This window comes from Erpetoichthys calabaricus, chromosome 6, assembly GCF_900747795.2.
Source record: "Erpetoichthys calabaricus chromosome 6, fErpCal1.3, whole genome shotgun sequence".
Taxonomy (NCBI): Eukaryota; Metazoa; Chordata; class Cladistia; order Polypteriformes; family Polypteridae; genus Erpetoichthys; species Erpetoichthys calabaricus.
The window spans coordinates 146,269,914-146,296,502 of record NC_041399.2 but is presented as its reverse complement, the minus strand read 5'-3'; positions in this window follow the sequence as shown (position 1 = coordinate 146,296,502).

Genomic DNA, 26,589 nt, shown 5'->3' with positions numbered 1-26,589 from the left:
GATGCTTCCGCATAGTTTGAAAAGATAATTATAGTATGCTGTTACTAAGCAAGTCAATTTAAGGAACTGATGATCAAAAAGTGGGTCTTCCATTTGACATTTCTAGGTTTGTGGAACAAATATGTCAAAGACAAAAGGCATCTGATGTGATCTCACTGAAGTTGTCATTGCTACCCATCTATCAATAAATGGCTATAAGACCATTTCATAACAATTTCAGACCCTCCTTAAAATTGTTTCTGCAGCCTGTATTATATTCAGATAAAGGCAAAGGAAACAAAAGTTATATCCAATAATCTATGGATTTTAATCAACATGGTGAACATTACAGTATATAAATCTACCAATAAAAAATTAAGAGAATCTTAACAAAAAGTCTTTTCTCTTCCAAATAAAACCAAAATCACATCACAACATAATTGGGCAAAGATGCACTCATAATACACAAGACTTCTAAAACAATATTCTATGCAGATTAAACCAAACAGGAGTTGTACACTTGTTACGGACAAATGCCATGATAAGTGAAAACCAAACATATTATATCACTATAAGACCAGCATACCAATGTCAATGTCAATTTATTTATAGAGCATGTTTAAAACAACATCAGTAATGCTGTAGCCAAAGTGCTTTACAATAAAATATACAATAAAAATAAATAAAATAAATTGAACAAAATACAATTAAAAACAATATAAACCAGCAGTAAACTGAAACAAACAAATGACTATGAGGAAGGAACCATCTCTATCCCCTTAAGGCCAAGTTTATACTTCACATGTGGCAACGCATGCTCCAGTGGACGTTACTAATACGCAAGCGGTGTACTGTTTATACTTGCATGCATACTTTAGGTAAATCTAGAAGATTCCACCAGGTGGCAGTGTGAGATATCATCACAGTGAGAAAACGTTTGGCTTCCCTGTGTTGTGAATTGCCCGAAACATCACTGAAAATTCAGAAGACACCTTGCCACAATATCTCTGAAAAAGATGTCTAATGATTACATCCATCTATCCAGGGATGCGCACATTCCAACAAGCATCGGGATAGAGACAGAAACATTCCCTGGATGGGGCATCAGCTCATCGCAAAGTGAATACAAGCACACACATACACTTGCATCATTTTACCGTCATCAAATCCCCATACCTTCATGTCCTTGAAATGAAACAGGAGCACACTGTGGAAACCCACCAGAACAAAATGCAAACTCCAGGTAGGGAACATCAGGGACGTGACTCCATGTGAGGCAGCAGTGCTAATGTTCTGTCACCGTGCCGGCCATACGTGTAATTATTAGCAGTATTTATTATTTACATGAAGTTAACGATTTATCTGTAAAATATAATATACATAGTTTAATGCATTTCATCATGAAAGTGATGTCATGTATAAATCTAAGGACTGTAAATGTGCAGAGAGCTGGAATATCAAAAATTTAATGTGTTCTGTGTGGCAATTGCTGCCTACTGCTGCTGTCAGTTCAGGAGGAAGCCCCAGAAGCACGTAGCAATTAATAACTGGGTCGGTTTTAAGATGATGTTTATGATGGTATCCTTTAATGATAAAATAAACTTTGAGATCCATGTGACTTTGTGGAATTCCTCTTTGATATTGGTTATTTATCTCTCTGGATAGGACATACCATAAATGACCATGTGTAAGCACACTGCAATTCGAAGTTTGCGATCATTTTGCAGATATGTGTGGTATCTCCAATGCTGTGAAGAAAACTGCCCATAGTAAAAAAAAAAAACAAGAAAAAGAAAAGAAAAATTGGGAAAAGCCCAGGATTTGTATCGATGTTAGCTAAAAGCCACAATATGTGACACTGAACATGTAATATTTTAGAAGGCTGCTCGAATGTATTAAAGCATCAGATGTAAAATGGTAACCATTTATGCAGTCACTTCTCTGAGCATGCCAGAATGTCTGGGCAGAATTTGGTGAAGAGGTTATGCTTCTATGTCATTTTGTTCATTCAGGAAGGGGTATGACATATTGAACATTTGGTTGGTTTAAAATGGGATCTTCTGTCCCTTAATTAGTGTGACCTCAAACCATTAATTTTTCACATTAAACCTGCTACTTGCAAGTTAGTTTTAGAGCATTGGTTGCCCCAGTAACTGAGCTGTATTTCGTTAAATCTTTCTTTCTGGAATAGGCAGGATTAGTGTTTATCCACATCTTTGGCTTTAAGGATCATGTAATTCTGGCTAAATCTATTCCAGTAACTCAGGTTTGGCTAAATCCAGGTTTTCTGGAATAGAATTAGACCAATTTGCATGAATCCCAACTTACTTTAACCAGATTTCACATTAACCCTTCTTGGCAGATTTCGTGGACAACACTAACAAGTTTGTTATCAGTACTAATAGATGTCAATCAACTATTGAAAATTTTAAGACATATTGTATGTGATGATTTTCATGCTATATTTAGTGTGATTTCCCATGAATGGAAGACTATAATCATTTAATCTCTCTAAAAACACAGCCACCAATATCTTTAAATTTACATGAAAATAATGAGAACCACATCAAGGTTAGGAAATGTGCAGAACTAAAAAATGAACAAATAAATTAGTACCATAATGCGGCCTTCCCCTGAAAAAACAGTAAGGCATTTTGTAAATTAAAAATACAAAGAAAAACATAAACAGGAGGAGGCACTGCTGAAATCTTAACAGTATTATTATTTAATAAGAAGAGTTTGTCAACACTTCCTTTATCAGAGTTCTGATTCTGTTCTCTAGACAATGTTGCGTGCACTGAAAAAATGGTATGTTCAGATTTAACTTCGGCATTAGGAGGACTCAAGTTATGTTTTCAAACAATATCTCAAACTTCCCAATATTTTTTATCTCGATGAAGAAGTCCCCTTATTACATGTTAGAATCTCTTGTTAAAATCAAGAACCTCCTTTCAATTTGACGTATACATTGAGGTAAAACATAACTATTCTGCAACAGAAAGAACTGCATTCGAAATTTAATGATAAAGAACCAGGACATAAAATGTAGTCTACAGCCTTGCAAAGTTTGAAACTATGGAATCTAAACTGATCTGTAGTCAAGCGTAATCAAAAAAACAAATCAAAGTCAAAAGAAAACAAAGTTAAAACCAGAAACGATCAATAAAAAAAATGCACTTACCACATTTTTATCATGAACTTGGATAACCAGGAAGTCTTTGAGCTGACCTGTATAACCTCTAACCCATGGCACCATGAGTCCATGACTTCCAGTTGTCCTGCACAGCAATGTGGCTAGCAATAGTTCAGAAACTAAGCCCAAAAAGTGTTGTGGATAGACATTTAAAGATAAAAACTGCAAACAAAATAATATTCTGCAACCTTCAAAACACTTACACATTTTAATGAAATCCAGTCATAACAGAAGCAAGCTTGCATATCAGGTGATGTTTTCCCATTGTTTGTAACTAAGATAATAATATGTAGCATTCATTGAAAAGTTGAAAATCCAAGGAAACACACACTTTATTTGTAGAAAGAGATTAACGTGCCTTTTGCATTTGAATAATATATATTCAGTAATTCCTATAAATGTGACAGCACCATGATGTATTGACTTTTGTTACATTTCTTTTGAAGCAATGTAAGCGGACACTGTAGGCCTCCATCTATGAAGCTTATCTACTTATATTTAAAAGTAATTTCTTGACTTCTTCCTGAGTTATTACTAATATACTACTACTGCTTGAAGTGGCCAGTATGCACTGGTACTCTGTACTGGTGCTTCTCCATTCTTGTCTAATGAGCATCAGTTGTTAATGTACACTTACAGGCATTTCATCATGTTACTAATTCTTATTTAGAAAAATTATCTGTTCACAGTTACTATATATCAGTGAGCTTTTACACCTCTAATGGGGTTTGTTTTGAACTTGCGAGGGGTAACCCACTCCTCTATACAATTTCTGCACATCACTATGCCTTTGGATATCCAGGGGGAACGCTGCCCTCTGTAAATCAATTCAGTGTGCACAACAAGGAGTACTGCAAATCTTTTTCTCACTTTTAAATCTAACTATTAGTAAATTGTACTCCAGTACAAGTACCCTTTGATCTAAGGATAGATTAAGGTCACTCTCCCCTTGCATGCTGTAAAATAAAGCTGACGTTAGGAAGGATATATTTACCTTATAATTTAATGAGGCAGTCAGCCGATCTGAATGAACCCAGAAAACAACCAATAACCAATCTCCCTACACCATCCCTTCTAAATCAACAGCTCCTACCAAGTAAATTTAACTGGCTATTGACAAGTCCACCTTTGACCATCAGTGCAGACTGTCCATAACTGAAGACTATGTAAGGAGACAGCAGGAAACGCTATAGGACCAGATGGAATGAGTTCTCAAGTTCTTAAGGCCTGAGCTGACCAACTTTGTAGTGTCCTCTGTTACCTGTTCTGTCTGTCCCTAATGCTTTACAAAGTGTCACTGCTGTGGGAAACACAGTGCATTATTCATATTCCAAAGAAAGCATGTACCACTTCACCTAATGATTACAAACCAATGGCACTTACATCTCACATCATGAAGTCCTTTAAGAGACTGGTCCTGGACTATATGAGTCCTCTTGTGGTATCCCACCTAGACCCAATGCAGTTTGCTTAATGGACAAAGATTGGAGTGGAGTATGCAATTATCCATCTGCTCAACAAGGCTTATTCTCACCTGGACAAAGATGGAAGCACTGTGAGGATTGTGTTTTTTGATTTCTTCAACGCCTTCAATACCATCCAGCCTTTTCTGTTAGGGGTAAGCTCAGAGATATGTAGGTGGATGAGCCTATAGTGTCGTGGATAATAGACTACCTGTCAGGCAGACCACTGTTTGTCAAACTCAAGAAATGTGTTTCTGATACAAATGTGAACAACATTAGACCACCACAAGGACCTGACTATAAATATAACACTAGGCCATGTCACTTGCAGAAATTTTCAGATAAATCTGCATTTACAAGGTGCATTAATAAAGGGGATGAGACAGAGCACAGGAGTCAGGTGGAGAACTGTCTGCATCTTAACATCAGTAAAACCAAGGAGCTAGTTATTGACTTTCGCGGCACCAAAGAGCCTCTATGTCTGCTCACTATTCAAGGAATGGATGTAAAGGTGGCCCACTCCTTCAAGTACTTAGGGGTCCACATTAATAACAGGTTGGACTGGTCTCGGAACACAGAGCAACTATGTAAGAAAGGGCAGCGCAGGCTCTTTTCCCTTAGGAGAACACATTCCTTTAATAAGGGAAGTGACATCCTTCATATTTTCTATAACTCTGCGATGGCCAGTGTGATTTCTGTGCTGTGGTTCGTTGGGCTGTTAACATCACTTTAGAAAAGGCCCATTGTATCAAAAAACTAATTAAAAGGGCAGGCTCAGTTGTGGAACACACGCTGACCCCCTGGAGGAATAGTGAAGGAGAGAATTAAAACAAAACTGAGTGCCCTTATGACCAATGCTACACAACCTCCCTCTGATACACTAACACTGAGTAATTTCAGCTCATGACCTCCAGTTGAGCTCCTTTACACCAAAAGCAATATGACTGCCTAATACCTCACTATGACTGTGACAGCTAAGTCAGAACTTTACTTTCTTTTTATTTTTCTTGCTTTATAGCCATTCTGGTGTGTGTTCAGACCAAAGTGTGTGTATATCTATTTATTTATTTACTTACTTACTTACTTACCTATGTATTTATTTACTTAAAGTGCTTCTGTAAAAAGCCAAATTTTGCCCTGGGGACAAATAAAGTTCAGTCTATCTATCTATTATGGCTGTCAGTCCAACAGAAAGATAATTACTACTGCAGTACAATTCGGATGCAAAGTTTGAGTTCATTTTTGTAAAAATAAAAAAATAAATAAAAAAATAAGAGTACATTATTTTTACACTGAAGCTACTGATTGTATTTATAACATAGGTACACATTTCTACATTAAAGTTTCATTGTAGGTTTGCTTCAGCCTCTTATACAGAATAAAAAAAAGAAAGTTTAAATTCTTCACAAATTTTGCTAAAGCTAAGCAATATGCATCACGAAAGGGCATATCATTGCAGCACAATGTAACAGAAGCATTATGAAATTTATGATAGCAGGCACTGTGACCTGTAGGAAAAGTTACTCGAGAAATCACTTATGGTGAAACATTCTCTGTTGAAGGTGTCAAGGTTTATGTGAAACTTTTTTTAAACCTGCAAACATGTGCTTTGTAATTTATTTTTTCTTCAGCAGTTTTGCATAGTTTGTGATTTTTTTATCCTAATGGTATGCAGCTAAGCATGTGCTTCCTTATTTTAATAAGTGATTCTTTACCTTTATATTAAGCCATCATGTGTTTCATGAAAAAAGCTGCTAATCAATTTATTTCCGCATTTAAAAACACCTGGTAGTGAGAAATATACAAGGACAGCGTCACCTGAATAAGGTCACTTGCTCTGTGGTTTACTAGGATACATTAATAATACATAATTATTTTAAAATGCACCTTCAACTGTTTCTTAAACAGCATGTCTGCCCATCTTTTTGCAAGAAATCATTTATGTTGTTACTGAGAAAAAATTATCTTTAAAGTGCTCTGTCTTAAATAGGCCACTTTGTTCTTTCCTTGCACAAGAAAATAGACAGAGACACTAGCATGGAGGAAACAGTGAAATGCACACTAGATCAGACTTCTTAAAGTTGTACTATTTTACATTCATGTGTATTTTATGCTTATCTTTCCAGTACCATACCTTGTTTGAATTGTCCTGGATGATAGGTAAAGTGTTTGAGGAACTATTAAATGCACATGCTGCCAGAGGGCAGATTACCATATGTTGAAAACCAGTATGTGGTGAAGTTTGGAATCATGTGTACTATTTATTCAAACTCTCCTCTTTGTATACTAATTTGATTGGGTACCAATCTTTGTAACCAATCAACAAAGTTATGAGTATATGAGATGATGAACACTGTGGTTAAGGCAGAGATGCAGGAATGTGAGAAAACTAGTTTCCTGCCTTTAGTACAGTGACAATTCCAAGTGTGTTACACAGGAAGTCTGTTTAAGAGGACATGAGTGTAAATGGAGGGGAACTAAATTAACAGTTCACTATGAAATACTGAAGATACATATTAGTGAATACAACAAAGCAGTGCAAGTAGAGAGGCAGTCCTGGTTTTGTAAAGTTATAAATGAAAATGCAAGTGCTTCATTGTCTACTATCGATCATTTTCTAAATCCAACTCAATCAGCAGATTGCCTCCAGATAAACTCAAGCGAAACATGCAAAGTTTTGGAAACATTCGCCAATCGCAACATACATAATATTAGATGAATCCCAGAAAGGCCAATACCATTGACCTGTACTTAGAGCACTTCTTTTTTAGGCTGCTCCCGTTAGGGGTTGCCACAGCGGATCATCTTTTTCCATATCTTTATGTCCTACTTAGCTCAATATAGTGAAGTAAATTTCTTTACTAAAATAGGTTTACCTGAACTTCATGGAGTAATTACTCAATTAAAACCTACCACTTGTACTCTTAACCCAGTCCCAACACATTTTTTAAAGAAGTTTCTGATGTGCTCACCGATAGTGTACTTGATATAGTTAACTCCTCATTAGATACTGGGGTCTTCCCAGTAAAATTCAACAAAAACAACAACATTTATTTATATAGCACATTTTCATACAAATAATGTAGCTCAAAGTGCTTTAATGATGAAAAAAAGAGAAAAAAGACAAAGTAAGAATTAAAATAAGACAACACTAATTAACATAGAATAAGAGTAAGGTCCGATGGCCAGGGAGGACAGAAAAAACAAAAAAAAAAAAAACTCCAGATGGCTGGAGAAAAAAAAAAAAATCTGCAGGGGTACCAGACCATGAGACCGCCCAGCCCCCTCTGGGTATTCTACCTAACATAAATGAACAGTCCTCTTTGTATTTTAGGGTTCTCATGGAAGGATTTGATGATGATGGTCATGTAGACTTCTGGCTTTTAATCCATCAATGTAGGAACATCATTGTGCTTTGAGTAGGTGGTGGTGGCGCAGGTCACCACCACAGAAAACCGGGAAAAGAAACAGAAGAGAGAGTAGGGGTTAGTACGGATTTTAGAGCCACCATGAATAAAAAAGCAGTTTTTAAACAGTTAAATAATTACTTGAATAAACATGCCATTCCTGATAGGTTTCAGTCAGGGTTTAGACCAAATCACAGCACAGAAATTGCATTGGTTAAAGCAGTTAATGAATTTGTGGGTTAATGCTGAAGCAGTCAGTATATCTGTTCTCATTCTGTTAGATATGAGCACAGCTTTTGGCACCATAGACCACAGCATTCTTATTAATCGTTTTAGCCAATGGGTGGTCTCTCTGGTAATGTCCTAATTTGGTTTTCAGTTTTATTTATGCATCCATCCATCCATCCATCCTCTTCTGCTTATCCGAGGTCGGGTGCAGTGTGAGTTGGGTAGTGGCCGAAGGCGGGGACCTTGGCGGTCCGATCCTTGACTACAGAAGCTAGTTTTATTTAACACACAGAAAATTTTTTGTTAGTTATGGTGATTGTAGCTCAAGGATCCATGATGTTTTATATGGGATACCACAAGGATCTATTCTGGGCACATTATATTTTCACATGCTCTCGTTAGGCCAGATTATCTCAAAACACAGTGAGAGCTACAGTTATGTAGACAACACACATCCAATGTCTGTCTTGTATTACTGAATGGATGAATAGTATTTTTCTCACGCTAAATAAGGAAAAAACAGAAATTTTAGTTGTGGGAAAAAATATAAATAGTGAAGATCTTAATAAAGAAATAAACTTGACCCCTTGGCACTAAAAGTCAAGGCAGAAGTTAAGAAATTAAAAGTGATGGTGGACTTTGATCTAAACTTTAACTCACATATTAACTATATTACTAGGACTTAAGAAGTATTGCAAAAGTTTATATATGCAAGATGCTGAAAAACGAATTCATGCTTTTGTTTTTAGTCAACTAGATTACTGTAAAGTATTAACTAAGAAAGATATCGACTGGTTGCAGTTTGTTCAAAAGGCAAGAATCTTAACCAGCAAAAGGAAATCTGAGCACTTCTCACCAGTGTTAGCATCATTACATTGGTTATCTGTGTCCTTTAGAATACATTTAAAAATAAAATATTCAAAATATTTAAAAATTGAATGGTATATAAAGCTCAGAATGACCGGGCTCCCTTATATATTTTGGAGTGCTTATCCTCTTACATTCCCAGTTGTAACCTCAGATTGTCGTACTCTGGTTTCCTTATTATACCAAGAGCCAAGGACAAAAGAAGCGGTGAGGTGGCCTTTGGCTATTATGCACCCAAAATTTTGAATATTTTACAAAATAGATATACCAGGCTAATTATATTGATCAATTTAAAAAGCTATTAAAACCCACTTTTTCAATTTGGCTTTTTCTTAATTGCATTTCTGTTCTACTTCTAATAGATTATACATGCATTACAATATCATACACTTTATGGATGTGCTATCATTATTAAACTCTACTTTACTCTATTTTCTTTTTTGGTTTCTCTGCGCCACCAAAACCTGATTAAAGTACTATGCAGCCGCTTGTGATGATGGAAAGAAAGTAGATACTCAGCCTACAAGACTCACTGCATTGAATTAAAAGACTGACTTTAGCACCATTATGTTAGGTAGAATGCCAAATGGTCCTTTTTGCCTGGAAGCCCTGCAGGTATATTGTTTTTGCCCTTGGATTTTTTTTTTCTGTCCTCCATGGCCATCTGACCATTGGATCGAACTTATCTTAATGGATTTTAAAAAGTTGCCTTCAGATTAGGATTATACTACTTGTATATCTGTGTTATGTAAGAGCTGTGAATTTCGTGCTGGACCCTTTCCCATCAGGTTATGCCTCCTTCCATACTATCCTTCCATTATGGCGTCTTAGTCTTGAAAGGGTCCAGCACTGCAAGGACTGCAAGGGTCCGCAGTGCATATTGATTCTTTTTAAATTATTTTTTATATATTATTTATATATGTATATGTATTTCTAACTTGCTGTTTTGTTTTTCTTTTGTAATTCAATCGGGATTGATGGACAAATTCATTCCGGTAAATCTAGATTTAGTCAAACTCACATTTCTGGAACAGATTAAGCTAGAATTACGTGATCTGTGAAGCCAAATATGCAGATAATTTTCTAGTCTTGCTTTCTGGATTAAGCTTTGTCTGTTCCAGAAAAAAAGATTTAATGAAATTCAGTAAGGTTACTGGGGCAACAATTGCCCTGAAGCTAACCTGCAAAAGAGCAAGTTAAACGTGAAGGATTAATGATTTGAGGCCGCAATAATTAACCGGTTAAGCAGATCATCCAATCATAAGATCAAAGGCCATAAATGTCCTGTCAGAAGTGCTGATCCCAGATGCACTACTTAAGAAGCAGAAAAAGTCAATGAAAGCACAGCGCCTTTGCAAATTCCGCCCAGAGAAACATGCATGCCCAGATAAGTGCTGGTGTAGCGAATGGGGCACTGAATTTTTCTTTACATCTGTATGCATAAACGTTATTCATTTCACATCAGAGGCTTTAATATATGACCTATTAGTGTAACACATTGATGCAAATCATGTACATTTTTTTGCTAATGGCAGCATTGTTCACAACATTGGTGATGCTACAAATATCAGCGAAGCAATCACAAATATCTGCCTAACCTTGAAGTGGTGTCTGTGTGCACACACACATGCATACACACAAAGACTGTCTTACCGAGACAGAAATTAATAGAAACCATCAATGGAAATTCCTTAGAGTCACCGGTAGGGTATTTGAATTTGAAAAACTGTGGTACTTCTGAGCATTAATAGCTGATAATAGTCTCGCTGATGGAACAAGCTGTCCACCTTCAGCCCTTCTGCAGAGTTCCTCACCTTTAAAATAAAAACCTCTGAAGACACACATCTTTCACAAATGCCTAATAAGCTTATTAATGCAGTTTTGAATCAGGGTTCTGTAATGGAATAAATCAACAATATGGCTTCTGTATTGTACTGAAGTTCATTTGGCTCATATTCTCTACAATTAAGCACAAGTATGTATATCAAATGCTCAGTAAAATATTAATGTGTCCTCTATTGTTTGATCTTAACATAATATGTGATGCCACACAAATAATTACAGATTTTGAAACTAAGTATCCAGGTTCTCAAGGTCAAATAGGGTAAGTTTCTATTCGAAAAATGAGTGTTGTTACAAGTCTTCATTTGAATTTGTACATGAAAATAATAAAATTGTAGTTTCTTTTGGCACGTAATTACAGGACAATACAGGGTTCGGTGAAGGCAGAATAACATTCAACATGTTTTACAGTAACAACTAGAAAACCTCTATATACTGTATGCCATGGTTCTTTCAGGTTTTGAATACAATTAATTAGCGGGGTACATTTTGTACAAATCAATCATTTATCACACAAAGTTTATATAAATTTCACAGATTAACTTTTAGACAGTCACTCGATCAGTGATATTCCTCTACTCCACCTCCCTCTCCTTAGCTCCTTTTTTGTTGGATATGCCGATACTCTTCATGCACTGCCAGCAGCACATCTTGCTTTGCTGGCTTGATGGTTGTTGCCCTCTGTTTTCCAGACCTGTAGTCCATAATTGATTGGATGTTCAGTACCCAACTCATAAGGGCTTTTAAATTTTGCCAAGAACACGTGTTAATCCAGGTGAACCTATCCAGGTTTGCAGAAGCTGATCGAAATAAGATGTTCTGGCACCAGTTAATGTGCTGTTTCAAATCATGCAATAGCAAACTCGTTCTGAGATCCAGGATAATCTTCTGGAGCACACTCCCTCTCTCTATGTGTTACAATATTGGTGTGACAATTCCACCTGCAGTCTTTGAGTCCCAATAATGCAGAATGCCCATTGGTGGCTAGGCAGTCTTTTAACCTTGGGACCGTTGCAGATTTTGTTTTTTTCTTCAGCCTAACTGGAGTTTTTTTTTTTTTTTTTTTCTGTTCTCCCGGCCATCTGATCTTATTACCAGACTCATCTTTATAGACTTACATCATGACATTGTATATAAGGGTGCAACTCTACTTGATATTTATCTGTTTTTTAAGATCATATAGATGTATTTGTTTTCTTTTTCTTTGTTACTTATTCTTTAATATCATGTTTTTCTTTTCTTGTAACTTTGTTTTTGACCGCTTGTAATGCACTTTGAGCTACATTGTTTGTATTAAAATATGCTACGTAAATAAATGCTGTTGTTTAGATTGAACACAGTCTGTGCCATTTGAAACACCTGAAAAGTATGCTGATAGTATTCAGATATATTTTTAAATATGAATTTTAATTAAAAATATTTTAAATTAGAAAAGATCCAGCTTTAACCATTAAACATTAAGCTGCTTTGATGTGTAAAATCTAATTCAGGTCAGGATTTGTGTCTAAGGTCATAAAATTAAAGCATTGGCCATAACGTTTATATAATCAAAGTGATTTAACCTGGCTTCAGATTAATTACATCTGTCTCTGTAAGTTTCCTCAGTTAAACATTGAACGTCATGCTACAAGTTGACATGGAGATATGACAGCCGGCCAACAGCCATTCATGAATACCAATGAGCTTTTGTAATAATGAATTAAAAACATGCAAAGTCATTATGTATTTTGTCAAACAAGTGTTTAAGGTGTTAAAATGAATTATGGGTGTACCAGAGATTTAATACAGTATTTAAAGATACAGTTTCAAAATAATATAAATAGTTGAATTTTTTTACATTTTACTGGAAATTATACACACGCATGTATATTTATATATCACTATTGAGGGCATCTACTAAAATTGTCATGTTTTGTTAGCTAGAAAAAAAAAATTGGGAACCTAAACATTTTTGACCTTATATATTTTTTTCCTTTTTGAGTATGCGTTTATTTTTTCTCTTGGTTTTGACATGATATTTTCTTATTATATTATTATTATAATGATTTTTTTTTAAATTTTTGCTCACTTATTACTGAGTTTTTGTGCTTTTGTTAACTGCATAGTAGAATTCATTAAAATAGGCTAACCTCTGTTTAAGAAAAAAAACTTCTGTTTTGGATAATCTTAAGACTTACCCATGACCTACATTTTTAAGAAAAATTCTACAAAGTGATCAACAGTTAAATGATTATGTGAACTTATTCTTGTTAATAACTGGTCAAATTTTAGATGTAATTATACCAAAGAATTTGCTCTGTTCAAAGTAGTTAATGACTTATGGCTGAACGTGTTAAAAGTTCCATCCCTGGGTTATATTTACTGTACATTATTTTTCTTTGTTAATTTTTCAGTGTTTGGTATTATCATTTCTGTTAATATTGTAATGGCCGACCCCTTACCCAGCCGGCAGCTACACTACCAAGACCTGTGGCCTGAATGAATTACTGAGGTGAACCTATATATACCAAGCCATACCTGTAACAAATAATATTTTCCCCACAATCGTCGGTTAAACGTAAGCACACAAAAGCAGATATGTAAACTAGGTGTACAAATATATTAAATGAAACACAATAACAAAAACAATGATGCAAATTCCCCACACAGAAAAAAAAATATATATATATATGTTTATCCCTCCACCAAAGCAGCAATGTGAAACACCATATACACAATAACAAACCTTCCCTTGCCCCTGTAATGCATAACAAACAGAAAACACAAATAACAATAATGAATGAATACTGAAATGACAAGGAACGTGAACTTGAGCCCGGATATATTATTGTCCTGAATACGGATGACTGATCAAGAAAAAATGGATGCGTTTGAATCTCCCGAATACATGGAACAATCTCACTGTGTTTCCTTGGCGTATGGTGGATAATGAAGTCCAACCCCTGGGTTTATGGAGATGCTTGAGCTGTTGTGAATCCGGCGGAATGAGAAACAAACAGGGTACCAGGCGTGATGTGAAAAATAGCAGAAAATGATGGTCGGTTGTCATTAAGTGAAATCTCCTGTCTTTCTCCTTCCTCCTCTCTCTTCCTCTTTCTCTCCTGATCATTTAAATAGTAATGAACTGGATGTAACTGAATGTGAACAGGTGCTTTCCATCCTAGGGCTGCGGTCTTTCTCCCTCATCCGTCCCATCTGCACTTACGGGGACGAAATTCACTGAACGAACAGTAAACGGGACGATGGAAACAAACACGCACTTAGCACATACATCGAATACACTATTACTATGTAGCCCCGCTACAATATTATCCTGTTAATATTCTCCTGTTCATTTATTATTTAGTAGCTATGTTTAATGTTTTTTTTTATGCTTAGTTATGTACTGTCCCTTTAAATGTAATTGTGTTCCTTGTATTTTTTGGGTGGAACCTCAAGAGGTGGGTCCAGTCCTTCTGGCATCATTTGTAGGGACTGTTGGCAGTCTATAAAAAGCAGTCCAGAGTGGTTAATTGAGTAAGAGTTTAAAGATAATTATAAGTACTGTTTATTATTTGGATTTTTTGTGTTTTGCGTAATTTTCACTCTGTTTGTTGGATTCCTTCTCTTGATTGTTTTTTGGGAATTGGCTTTTCTTGGACCCACCTTTGGGCAATTCCATTTTCACTCTTTAGAGCATTTTTGTTATTTTATGTGAATAAATATCCTCATTTATGCAGATTCTCACCTTAATGCTAGAATTACCACAGCCAACGAAAAAACGTAAATCCGGCCCACCTTAAGTCCCTTCGCACCTCTCCATCAGCATCTTTTGTCTTTTAAATGTGTCGATAAGCCCAAGCAGCAAGTAGCCTGCTATTCCATTCCCTCACCGCCTCAGAATGGGCAAGAAGTTCTCCCAGTTCCTGCCTTGATTGATTATCTGGGAGTGAACTACCCAGAATTGTAAGGGGAAATAATTTAGTGTGTGTTTTGTGTCTACAACAATCTATGTAAACACATCATTAAAACAGAAAAGTTTTTCATAGACATGAATTGTGTAATGTGTGAAGGCTGATGGCCAAATATCAAATAAACACTTTCAGAAAAGGTGCAAGTACGACAGTGCAGTTGTAAGATCTGCTGATTTATAATCTGGAGGTCGTGAGCTCGAAACCAGCTCCCCAGCAAATATACCATTTTGAGTAGTGAGCTGCTCTTATTGTTACTTTTTTACAATAAAAACATACACTTGATTTGTGTCTGTAACAGCCTGTGTAAATTTATAGTACTTATAAAAGTTAGCGATTTTTTTTCACTTTTATTCTCTCAGTCACGATCACGATACAACACCCACCCCCCAGCCCCAGATCTGACGCGGTTACTTTTTATCTGAAACTAGGAATAACTGTAGATGTGAATGGTGTTTTGAGACAATTGAACTGGAAATTCTCTGATCTGGAGGGATAAAAGCTGACACACAAACGCTGGTGAATCTGCCTTCTTTGTATCTCACCGTCACTTGAAATTTTTTTATTCAGTTTTATTGAGTGTTCCTGCTCACGCTAAATTAGTATGCACCTTATGGTCCATGATGTCAAAGCCGCAATGACAAAAAAAACAGAGACATAGGTATATATGATATTTGGAATAACTCATTTTATGACCTGTATATGTACATTTCGGAAAACATTGTGGCACTGATGCAACATTATTCATATTATTCATATTCATTTGCACGCCTTCTTGCGCTTGTAATCAGTGACCGTGTTTTTTTTTTCCCGCATCTTAACAGTGTCCACTTTTGGGTGCATGGGGGTGTTTCTTTTGTACTCCAGGACATGCAGAGGAAAGAATAGCACAGAGAGGTCAGCTCTGTGCTATATGCAATCATCAGATTAAAATGTTAACAGCTCCCACAAACCCAAGGACTGTCCTTTGTACGTTTACGACATGTGTACCTGTTGCAATGTACACACTTCTCTCATGCTGTGGTTACTATTACAATGAAGTGGCTAGGGAAGCAGCGGTCTTGGAACAGAAGCTTGTTGATCTTGTATCCTCTTTTGATTTATCCATCGTCTTTTCTTGTAAGAAGCAACGACTAAGTTCCTCTGCAAGATGAGCAAAGAACACTCCTCTTTTCTCAGTGGCCCCTGTGTATGTCTTGTACAGTACATGTTTGTTGATCGCTGCCAAGTCAAGCGTGTTATAGCACAAGCAACTGGCCTCCTCCGTGTTCCTGCTTGCACTGAATCTCACACTTTCTTGTGCATGATGTCAACGCAGCACCGGGCAAAAAAGAAAGAGACAAATATATGTGACATTTTGAAGAAATCATTTATGACCTGAATAGTACCAATCAGAAAACACTGTCACACTAATGCAATATTATTTGAAAATGAACAGCATCAGGTTGCATGTGAATTTATACTGGCGCTGTTAGTTAGAGTTAGATCAAGGCGGGGGGGATGGGGGAGACTGTGAATGTGACTGAGAGAATAAAACTGAAAAAAAGCTAACTTTTAGAAATGCCATACATTTACAGCTGATCTGACACTGTTAGTTTTCAAATAATATATCCATGTCTACATTTTGTTATGTCAGTAAAACATGAAAAATGTTTCTGTTTTAAGGATGTGTTTACATAGACTGTTGTAGACACAAAACACACATCAAATTATTTCCCCTTAAAATTCAGGGTAGCTCACACCCATATAATCAATCAAGGCAGGAACTGGGAGAACTTCTTGCCCGTTCTGAGGCGGTGGGTGGATGGTATAGCCGGCTGCTTGCTTCTTGGGCTTATCGCCGCATTCAGAAGACAAAACACGCTGATGTAGAGGTGCGAAGGGATTTAAGGTGGGCCAGATTTACGTGTTTTTTTGTTGGCTTTGGTAATTCTAGTGTTAACTTGTTTGTACAAGTGGGGCATTTTTGATATTTTTGAGATACTTCTTGTATTTTGACTTTAAAATCTTGTTTATCCTGATAGTCTTTATTCTTTAACCTTAAATTATTCATTTTTACCAGTCTAGATGATTTAAATTGAGTTTGATTTAGTACAGAAGAGAAAATTTGGTTCTAGTATGTGTATTATTACATGCTCCTATTTTATAACATTATTTCTAAACAAAAGATAAATTATCATAGCGAGGCAAACAACAGTTATACTTATCAGTATTGTATGATAACTTCAGGGCCCTCAACCCTCCAATGGTGTTTTTGCTAGCATCACAGAACAGATGAGCAGTAACTTTCTTAAATTAAATAAGGAAAAAACAGAAATCTAATTATTGGTCGCAGTAAAAATGTGAATTTTAGAGAAGAACTTGATCATCTACAGGAGCTTTTCTAATTAAGAAGAAAATAATGTTGGTGATATTATTAATTTGCAACTAAATGTTAAATCACATATTAGCTAATTTTCAAAAACTACTTCTTTATTTATTAAAGCAACATGATTGAAAACAGAAATGGCTTTGTTTGTAACTGATTAAAAGATTAGAAGGCCCTCAATACTAGGAATACATATAAATCATTTGCAGCTTGTTCAAAATGTATTGGCAAGAATCTTAACCAAAAAGACAAAATCTGAACACATTTCACGTGTATTGGCATCATTCCAATTGCTGGCTATGTCTTTTAGGGCTGATTTTGGAACATTTTTAATTGTCTATAAAACTCTGAATGATCTTATACCTTCCTATATTTCAGAATGACTGTCCTCATAAATCTTTAATTATTATCTCAATTCTTTTTAAAACTGACAATCGATATTTTGAATGCGAGACAGCATTTATCCCCAAAAATCTGTAACATCATTACTACTGTTGAACATTTAAAAAAGCCACTAAAAACAAACTTTTCAATTTCATGTTTTAATATTTATTTATACTTCATATAATCTATAAAACTAAAATTACCCTGCTGTTATCACATATTTTAAGATTTACATTTATTCACAGTTGCAGACATTCGTAGATTACAAGTAGTAGACAAATCAGTTATTTATATGTGTTTTTTCACTCATTAATCAGTACTTCTGTAACTCCAGTACCAACTGATCTGTGCACTGCCATCTGGCCAGTGTACACTGCAGCCACCTTTTATTGTAAAAATAATGATGAATGATAACTAGAACCTCAAATCTTCAAAGACAGTTCATCTTATTTATATAATAATGTTATTGCATTCAATTACTGTAGAATGCCAAGGAGACTTGTGCCATCTTTTGACCTTGGAATTCCTTGGGGTTTATTTTCTTCAACATCTAGATGAAGGTTTGGTTGAAGCTATTTAGGGATTTTGTTTTTCTCCTATGTCATTTGACCATAGCATATATTTTCACCTGCGGTGGGTTGGCACCCTGCCCAGGATGGGTTCCCTGCCTTGTGCCCTGTGTTGGCTGGGATTGGCTCCAGCGGACCCTCGTGACCCTGTGTTCGGATTCAGCGGGTTGGAAAATGGATGGATGGATGGATATATTTTCACATTAAACACTACAAAGCTGTCATAAACACACTGCGTAACTACGGCAATCCAATGGACAGTGCAAGTTGAATCCAGGCTTGTTTAGGTATGAAGCAGCTGTTCAGAACATTACACCATCATACAAGTCTGAGAGTATTTTACAGAACTTAAAACCTACAATTAAATAGTGCCTGAATGACCAAATGCTAAAACAAATTTTAGAATTAGACTTTCTAAAGGAAATAAAGTATGAACAACCCACATTTTTACCATCTTACCCAATTCAGGGTCATGGTGAGGGTGAAATTAGTACAATTCAAGTCTTGACAGACAGGGATCAGAAACTGTGCTCATTTGTTCTTCCTTAATCAACATTTTTTGCTTTCTCATATTCTTCTGGAAAAGGCAAGTCTATGCAAATTAGCTGAATTTAGAAATGGTTCTGCCACATAAGCAGTGAGCGTGTGTCGTGAAAAAAATAGATCAGTTCATTCAAAAGAACTGTTAATTTCCATACACTGAGCTGTTGTCTCTTAATACTCTGGTTACTCACTAGATGTTATTTTTGTTTTCTTTACTGCCACTCTATATTACATATTCTTGTTTGAGGCAACTTAGTTCTACAATCAACAACATGACCAATAGGTAGCAAATCTGAGGTACTGTGCTGTTTCAAGAAACAATATACTTTGTTAATTGCAAAATTCTTCAGTATCTTTGCGATCAATTACTTTTTTTCATATGTATAAGGGCTTTCATGGACAACAGTTACACTGAAGTAGTTAAAACAATGCAATTCAGAATGAAGGCTCAACAATGTAGCTGCTTTGTAATATACTATAGCCCTTTCATTAAAACAAAATCTTTAATTTTATGAACATTTTTCAAAGTTTTGCAGAGTTTTTTCCAAATATTTCAGGGGTTTACTTTACTGCATCCATTAGCTTATTATTTAGATAGATTTCTATGGTGACTGTTTTGACTTGCTTCAGCAATGAGAAAATTAGATTCTTAAGTTTTTAATTTTCTGTTTATTAGAATCATGGTTTTAAGGAAATAGCATAAAAAACAAATAATTTTTATTCAAAGATGTGTATTTGCCTTTCCCAGTTATTAGAGTTTAATGTCTACAAAGTAAATTCAACATGTGTCCAAGCAACCTGTGCCCTATTTAGCAGAGTAGAGAACTCTTTTACTCCAATAAATACACCTTGGACTCGTCGTTGATGGGAGTCTCTTCCTTGGCAAGCTCTGGAAGTAAAATGAACTGCTTCTCTGGGGTTTCTTGCAAACAACAACATTTATTTCTATAGCACGTTTTCATACAAATGATGTAGCTCAAAGTGCTTTACAAGATAAAGATGGAAAAAAGAAAAATATAAAAAATAATACTAGACAATACTAAGTAACAAAGAATAAAGTAAGGTCTGATGGCCAGGGAGGACAGAAAAAAACTCCAGAGGGCTGGAGAAAAAAGCAAAATCTGCAAGGGTTCCGAGACCATGAAACTGCCCAGACCCCACTGGGCATTCTATCTAACATAAAAGATCTAAATCAGACCTCATGGTTTTCAGGCTTCACATGAAAGAATTAGATGATGATAGTCATGTGGACATCTGGCCTTCAATCTGTCAATGTAAGGACTACATACAGTTTACACAGTTTATTTTTGTATAGCCCAAAATCACACAGGAAGTGCCACAATGGGCTTTAACAGGCCCTGCCTCTTGACAGCCCCCCAGCCTTGACTCTCTAAGAAGACAAGGAAAAACTCCCAAAAAAACCTAGTAGGGAAAAATGGAAGAAACCTTGGGAAAGGCACTTCAAAGAGAGACCCCTTTCCAGTTAGGTTGGGTGTGCAGTGGGTGTCAAAAGAATACAATACACAGAACAGAACAAATTCTCAATAAAAAATAAAACTTTTTTATAAGTACAGAGTAGAATTTAACAGTAGATGATATCACATAATAAGATTTGGATAATTTTAGACTCCTGGAGACCTCATCCATCAAGCTGCCTCCCCCATTTGGCCATTCCACGGCTGAAACAGTGTTGGGCCAGCCAATCCAATGAAAAGACCCCTCTTTCTCACGATTCCTGTGATCCTCCATCAGGGATAACTATACCTTAGGCAGGCAAAACAACTTGGCAGGTGGGCCGTGGTACATGGTGCCAGAAAAAGAACAGCAGAGAAAGTAGGGCTTAATATGGATTGTGGAGCCATGATAAAAATGATAATTAAATGCAAATGCAGAATATCAGGGTTTACTAATATAAAGCTATAAGAAAGCCATATTAAAATAATGGGATTTTAGCAGTTTTTTAAAATGCTCCACTGTATTAGCCTGGCAAATTCCTACTGGTAAGCTATTCCAGATTTTAGGTGCATAACAGCAGAAGGCAGCCTCACCACTTCTTTTATGTTTAGTTCTTGGAATTATAAGCAGACACTCATTTGAAGATCTAAGGTCACAATTTGGAGTGTAAGGTGAGAGGCATTCCAAAATATAGGATGGAGCGAGATTATTTAAGGCTTTATAAATCATAAGCAGTATTTTAAAGTCAATTCTAAATGGCACAGTTAACCAGCGTATTGACATCAAAACTGAAGAGATGTGCTCAGATTATCTTTTCCTAGTTAAATCCTCTTTGTGCCTTAATTGGGCAAGTGAAGCTTCAATGAAAGTCAGATTACCTTTCCTTTTTGGTTGTGTGTGTGTGTGTGTGGAGACTGTTTGCAGATGCTTCTTGTCCAGTCCTTTAAAAAAGAGCACAACATGCTTTGAGTCATCTGACATTCTTTTTCTTATCCCTTATCCCCATGAAAAGAGACCAAATTGTAATGGTCCATATAGTGCACTATCATCTTCTTGATACATATTTAAATGTGTACTGTAAGTGCTATGTAAAATTAAATTAAAATTAGTTTAACTTTTAATTGACAGATTATGTATTTGTGTTAATCAATTAATCTGGAATGACTCCTACTGCTGCAAGAGCTGTGATCATGTTTTCAACAATGGCACACCTGCAAATAATAAAGAAAAATACAATTTTACACACAAAAGCAAAGAAATGAGAAAAACCATGGGAGAAAATGGGACATCGAGTTATAAAGGTCAGGTCTTAATACAGTTAACAGAACATAACTTGCTTAACTAACATCCTTAATATTATTCCAGGATTTCACATTTGGGTGTATAACCACACAGAGTGTGCTACCCATGATGTTATATAGCAATCTAAAAGACGTCAGATGCCGGCGTGTGCCAAGTAAGATAAATACTTCTTGTGGGCTTTTTTTTGTTAATTCTTTGTTAAGCCACCTATGCTGTCAGTAAAGATATATAATGGAAATATAATAAAAATAAAATATCAACTGTTATTAGCTGACTCCTGAGTACAGGACAATTACTAGACAGCAGAGTTGGGGTAATGCAGTCAAGTAACATTATTAAAATCTCCTTTAATTTCCCAATTACTAATTAGTTTAACATTTTAAATTCTTGCAATCACATTATACTACCTGGTTTGTCTAGAATTTTGTTACTTTTTACAAATATATTTCTAAGCAAATAATATTTATATGTTGTAAATAGTCTGAGACAGGCATTGCATATATCACATAACATTTGTGGAGGTGAGTGTGGGTACCCAGTTTGATTCCTTGTCTGACTTGCACTGTATATACATACTTATTTCAAGAAGACGATTTGAATTTTATGACCCTGCAAGATCAGCACCAGAAACGTGTTGTTTTACAACATCACTTGACATTTTGTTTTACTTTGGTTAATGAATGCCCAGAGAACAAAGCCTGTTTATAACGAAATTGGCGTTAACATACATTGATGCATGTGCAGATTCTTTCACACACAGAATCGTTATTGTCTATCATTAGTATTGTGTGTACTGTAGAACATAAAGTTATTATATGTAATGTTTAGTTAATTCAGATTTACTGTAACTACAGTGGAACCTCGGTTCACGAATGTCTCGGTACACGTACAACTCGACTTCTGACCAAAAAGTTTGCCAAACTTTTGCCTCGGTTCACGACTACACACTCGGTATATGAACAAGCCAGGTTCCCTTTCGGTTTGTACATGTTCAGTCTCTCCCTGTGCATTTCCTGTGCAGCGAGCAAGAGAGAGAGTGAGAGAGCGCGGCACACACACACACACAGAGGCAGCGCTAGAGACAGAGAGAGCCGCGCACACACACAGGAGCACGTGCGAGAGAGGTGCGCGCACACACACAGGAGCGCTCTAGAGAGACACACACACAGGTGCTCCAGGCTCGCAAAAGAGACACACACACATAGGCGCGGGAGAGAGAGGCATGCACACACACAGGAGCGCGCTAGAGAGACACACACACACAGGCACTCCAGGCTCGCAAAAGAGAGATGCACGCACACACACACACAGGCGCGAGAGAGAGAGAGAGAGCGAGCGAGGGACGCATAAGGTAGAGAAGGCTTGTTTTTGTTTTCAATTCTATTTACAGTGATCGGTTCGTAGCCTGCATTGTTGCAATGTTACTTTTCTTGGTGGTTTATTAAATTACGGATTTTCAGATGTTCATTTTTTCCCCTGTGCTTAAAACTCATTAAAAAAGTGTTTTTAGCGAGCGGTTCCTAGCACTATAGCGCGAACTATTGCAGTGTTAGTTTTCTCTGTTGTTCAAGGTTTTCTCAGTGTTATTCAATGTTTTTACATTTAGTTTACCATTACGCTGTGTGCTCTATGGTATAATTAACTATATTTGTGCTTAAAAACTAAAATATATATATATATATACACATACAGTTTGTACGGTCTGGAACGGATTAATTGTATTTACATACAATCCTATGGGAGAAATTGGTTCGGTTCACGACCAACTCGGTTTACGACCAGAGTTTTGGAACGAATTATGGTTGTGAACGGAGGTTCCACTGTATATTCGATTAGAGTAGATAAACTTTTATTAATTCAATGGGGAAATTCAAAATTGTATTATTAGATAGATAGATACTTTATTAATCCCAAGGGGAAATTCACATACTCCAGCAGCAGCATGCTGATACAAAAAAACAATATTAAATTAAAGAGTAATAAAAATTCAGGTAAAAACAGACAATAACGTTAATGTTTACACACTCCAAAAACCCCCAGGTGGAATTGAAGAGTCGCATAGTTTGGGGGAGGAACGATCTCCTCAGTCTGTCAGTGAAGCAGGACAGTGACAGCAGTCTGTTGCTGAAGCTTCTCCTCTGTCTGGAAATGACACTGTTTAGTGGATGCAGTGTCCATAATTGATAGGAGCCTGCTGAGTGCCCATCGCTTTGCCACGGATGTCAAACTGTCCAGCTCCATGCGTACAATAGAGCCTGCTCAGTATTGGCAGTCCAGTCCAATTTACTGTATCATCCAGCTGCACTCCCAGGTATTTATAGGTCTGTACCCTCTGCATACAGTCACCTCTGATGATCACGGGGTCCATGAGGGGCCTGGGCCTCCTAAAATCCACCACCAGCTCCTTGGTTTTGCTGGTGTTCAGATGTAGGTGGTTTGAGTCGCACCATTTAACAAAGTCCTTGATGAGGTTCCTATACTCCTCCTCCTGCCCACTCCTGATTCAGCCCACAATAGCAGTGTCGTCAGCAAACTTTTGCATGTGGCAGGACTCCGAGTTGTATTGGAAGTCCGATGTATATAGGCTGAACAGGACCGGAGAAAGTACAGTCCCCTGCGGTGCTCCTGTGTTGCTGACCACAATGTCAGACCTGCAGTTCCCGAGACGCACATACTGAGGTCTGTTTGTAAGATAGTCCACGATCCATGCCGCTAGGTATGAACCTACTCCCATCTCTGTCAGCTTGTCCCTAAGGAGCAGAGGTTGGATGGTCTTGAAGGCGCTAGAGAAATCTAGAAACATAATTCTTACAGCACCACTACCTCTGTCCAAGTGGGAGAGTGATCGGTGTAGCATATAGATGATGGCATCCTTCGCTCCCACCTTCTCCTGGTATGCGAATTGCAGAGGGTTGAGGGCGTGGCATACCTGTGGTCTCAGGTGGTGAAGCGGCAGCCGCTCCATGGTCTTCATCACATGTGACGTCAGGCCGGAAGTCGTTCACCTCACTAGGACGTGATACCTTTGGGACTGGAGTGATGCAAGATGTTTTCCAAAGCCTCAGGACTCTCCCCTGTTCCAGGCTCAGGTTGAAGATGCGCTGTAGAGGACTCCCCAACTCCAGCTCACAGGCGATACTCCATCTGGACCCGCTGCTTTGCTGGCACGAAGTCTCCTCAGCTCTCTGCTCACCTGCGCTGCTGTAATTGTGGGTGGGGATGTCTCTCCTATGCTGGTATCAGCAGAAGGATGGGTGGAGGGTGCAGTACTCCGAGGTGAGAGTGGGTTAGGGTGGTCAAACCTGTTAAAGAAGTTGCTAATTTGGTTTGCTAGACAGGTTTGGTTTGTTTATATTTTGTATAAAGTAATACATTTATTTCCCTGGTGTGTCATGAAAACAAAAAGTAATCTATACTAATAAAAGGCAAAGCCCTCACTGACTCACTGACTGACTGACTGACTGACTGACTGACTCACTCACTCACTCATCACTAATTCTCCAACTTCCCGTGTAGGTAGAAGTCTGAAATTTGGCAGGCTCATTCCTTACAGCTTACTTACAAAAGTTAGGCAGGTTTTATTTCGAAATTCTACGCGTAATGGTCATAACTGGAACCTGTTTGACTGACACACTCATCACTAATTCTCCAACTTCCCATGTAGGTAGAAGTCTGAAATTTGGCAGGCTCATTCCTTACAGCTTACTTACAAAAGTTAGGCAGGTTTTATTTCGAAATTCTACGCGTAATGGTCATAACTGGAACCTGTTAGACTGACTCACTCATCACTAATTCTCCAACTTCCCGTGTAGGTAGAAGTCTGAAATTTGGCAGGCTCATTCCTTACAGCTTACTTACAAAAGTTAGGCAGGTTTTATTTCGAAATTCTACACGTAATGGTTATAACTGGAACCTGTTTGACTGACTCACTCATCACAAATTCTCCAACTTCCCGTGTAGGTAGAAGGCTGAAATTTGGCAGGCTCATTCCTTACAGCTTACTTACAAAAGTTAGGCAGGTTTCATTTCGAAATTCTACGTGTAATGGTCATAACTGGAACCTATTTTTTGTCCATATACTCTAATGGAGGAGGCGGGAACGAAGGTAAATGACGTTAATTGTTGACTGTCTTTTAATACTGTGTACTTGTTGAGTGTCTTTTAATACTGTGTAAGCATACATATTAACACATGTGCAATTAAACGTGTGCATTTACGGGGTGATTTCTCAGGCTTAAAACCTCGCCTTTTATTAAAAAGGTAAATGCAAACTCTTTTCATTCTGAAGGGCACAAACCACGTTAGATTTCAGCCGTTGAACGCGCAAAAATGTCAGTACACCAGATAAATAAGCGCAACATATTATCAGTTGTATTGTATGCTTACAATACATATACAAATGTGTTAATCGTTAACTAATATTATGGGATGGTGTTTTTCGACTTGCGCCTTGATTTAAACGATTGCATGTCTTGGTGGGTTTGCGTAGCTTATTGTCAATATCTTTACACCTCTTTTTAAGACTTAATTTAAAAAGGTTTTCTTTTCTTCTTAATTAAAATTTAAAAGCAATACTTCACCACTGCGAAGCCCCTCTAGCGCTGACGTCTGACGTTCGATTACCGTAAGCGAGTGCAATGAGTGTGTACGCCTGATGAGCCAAGAATAAGGGGGAAACAGGTGTCGCGTACTCTGCATTATTTGACAGTAAACTATTTTCATCCATTCTATGATCTGCTTCTCACAACTGAAGGCACCGTGGCTGATGTTACCTGACTTGCTGGCCAACCATAAGCGTTACCTGGTAGGTAACCACCCACTCACTTCACTCCAATACGGGAATCGAACCTCGGACGTCAGCGCTAGAGGCGAAGCCCCTAAAATTGCGCCACGCCGTGTGGTTCGTTTATTTGACAGCATGTAGATCGGGGTAATTACGTTTACGGCATTCGTAGTCTGATTCACAATCTGATTGTGTGGGTGGTTACCTACCAGGTAACACTTATGGTTAGCCAGCAAGTCAGCTCGAAGTGATCACT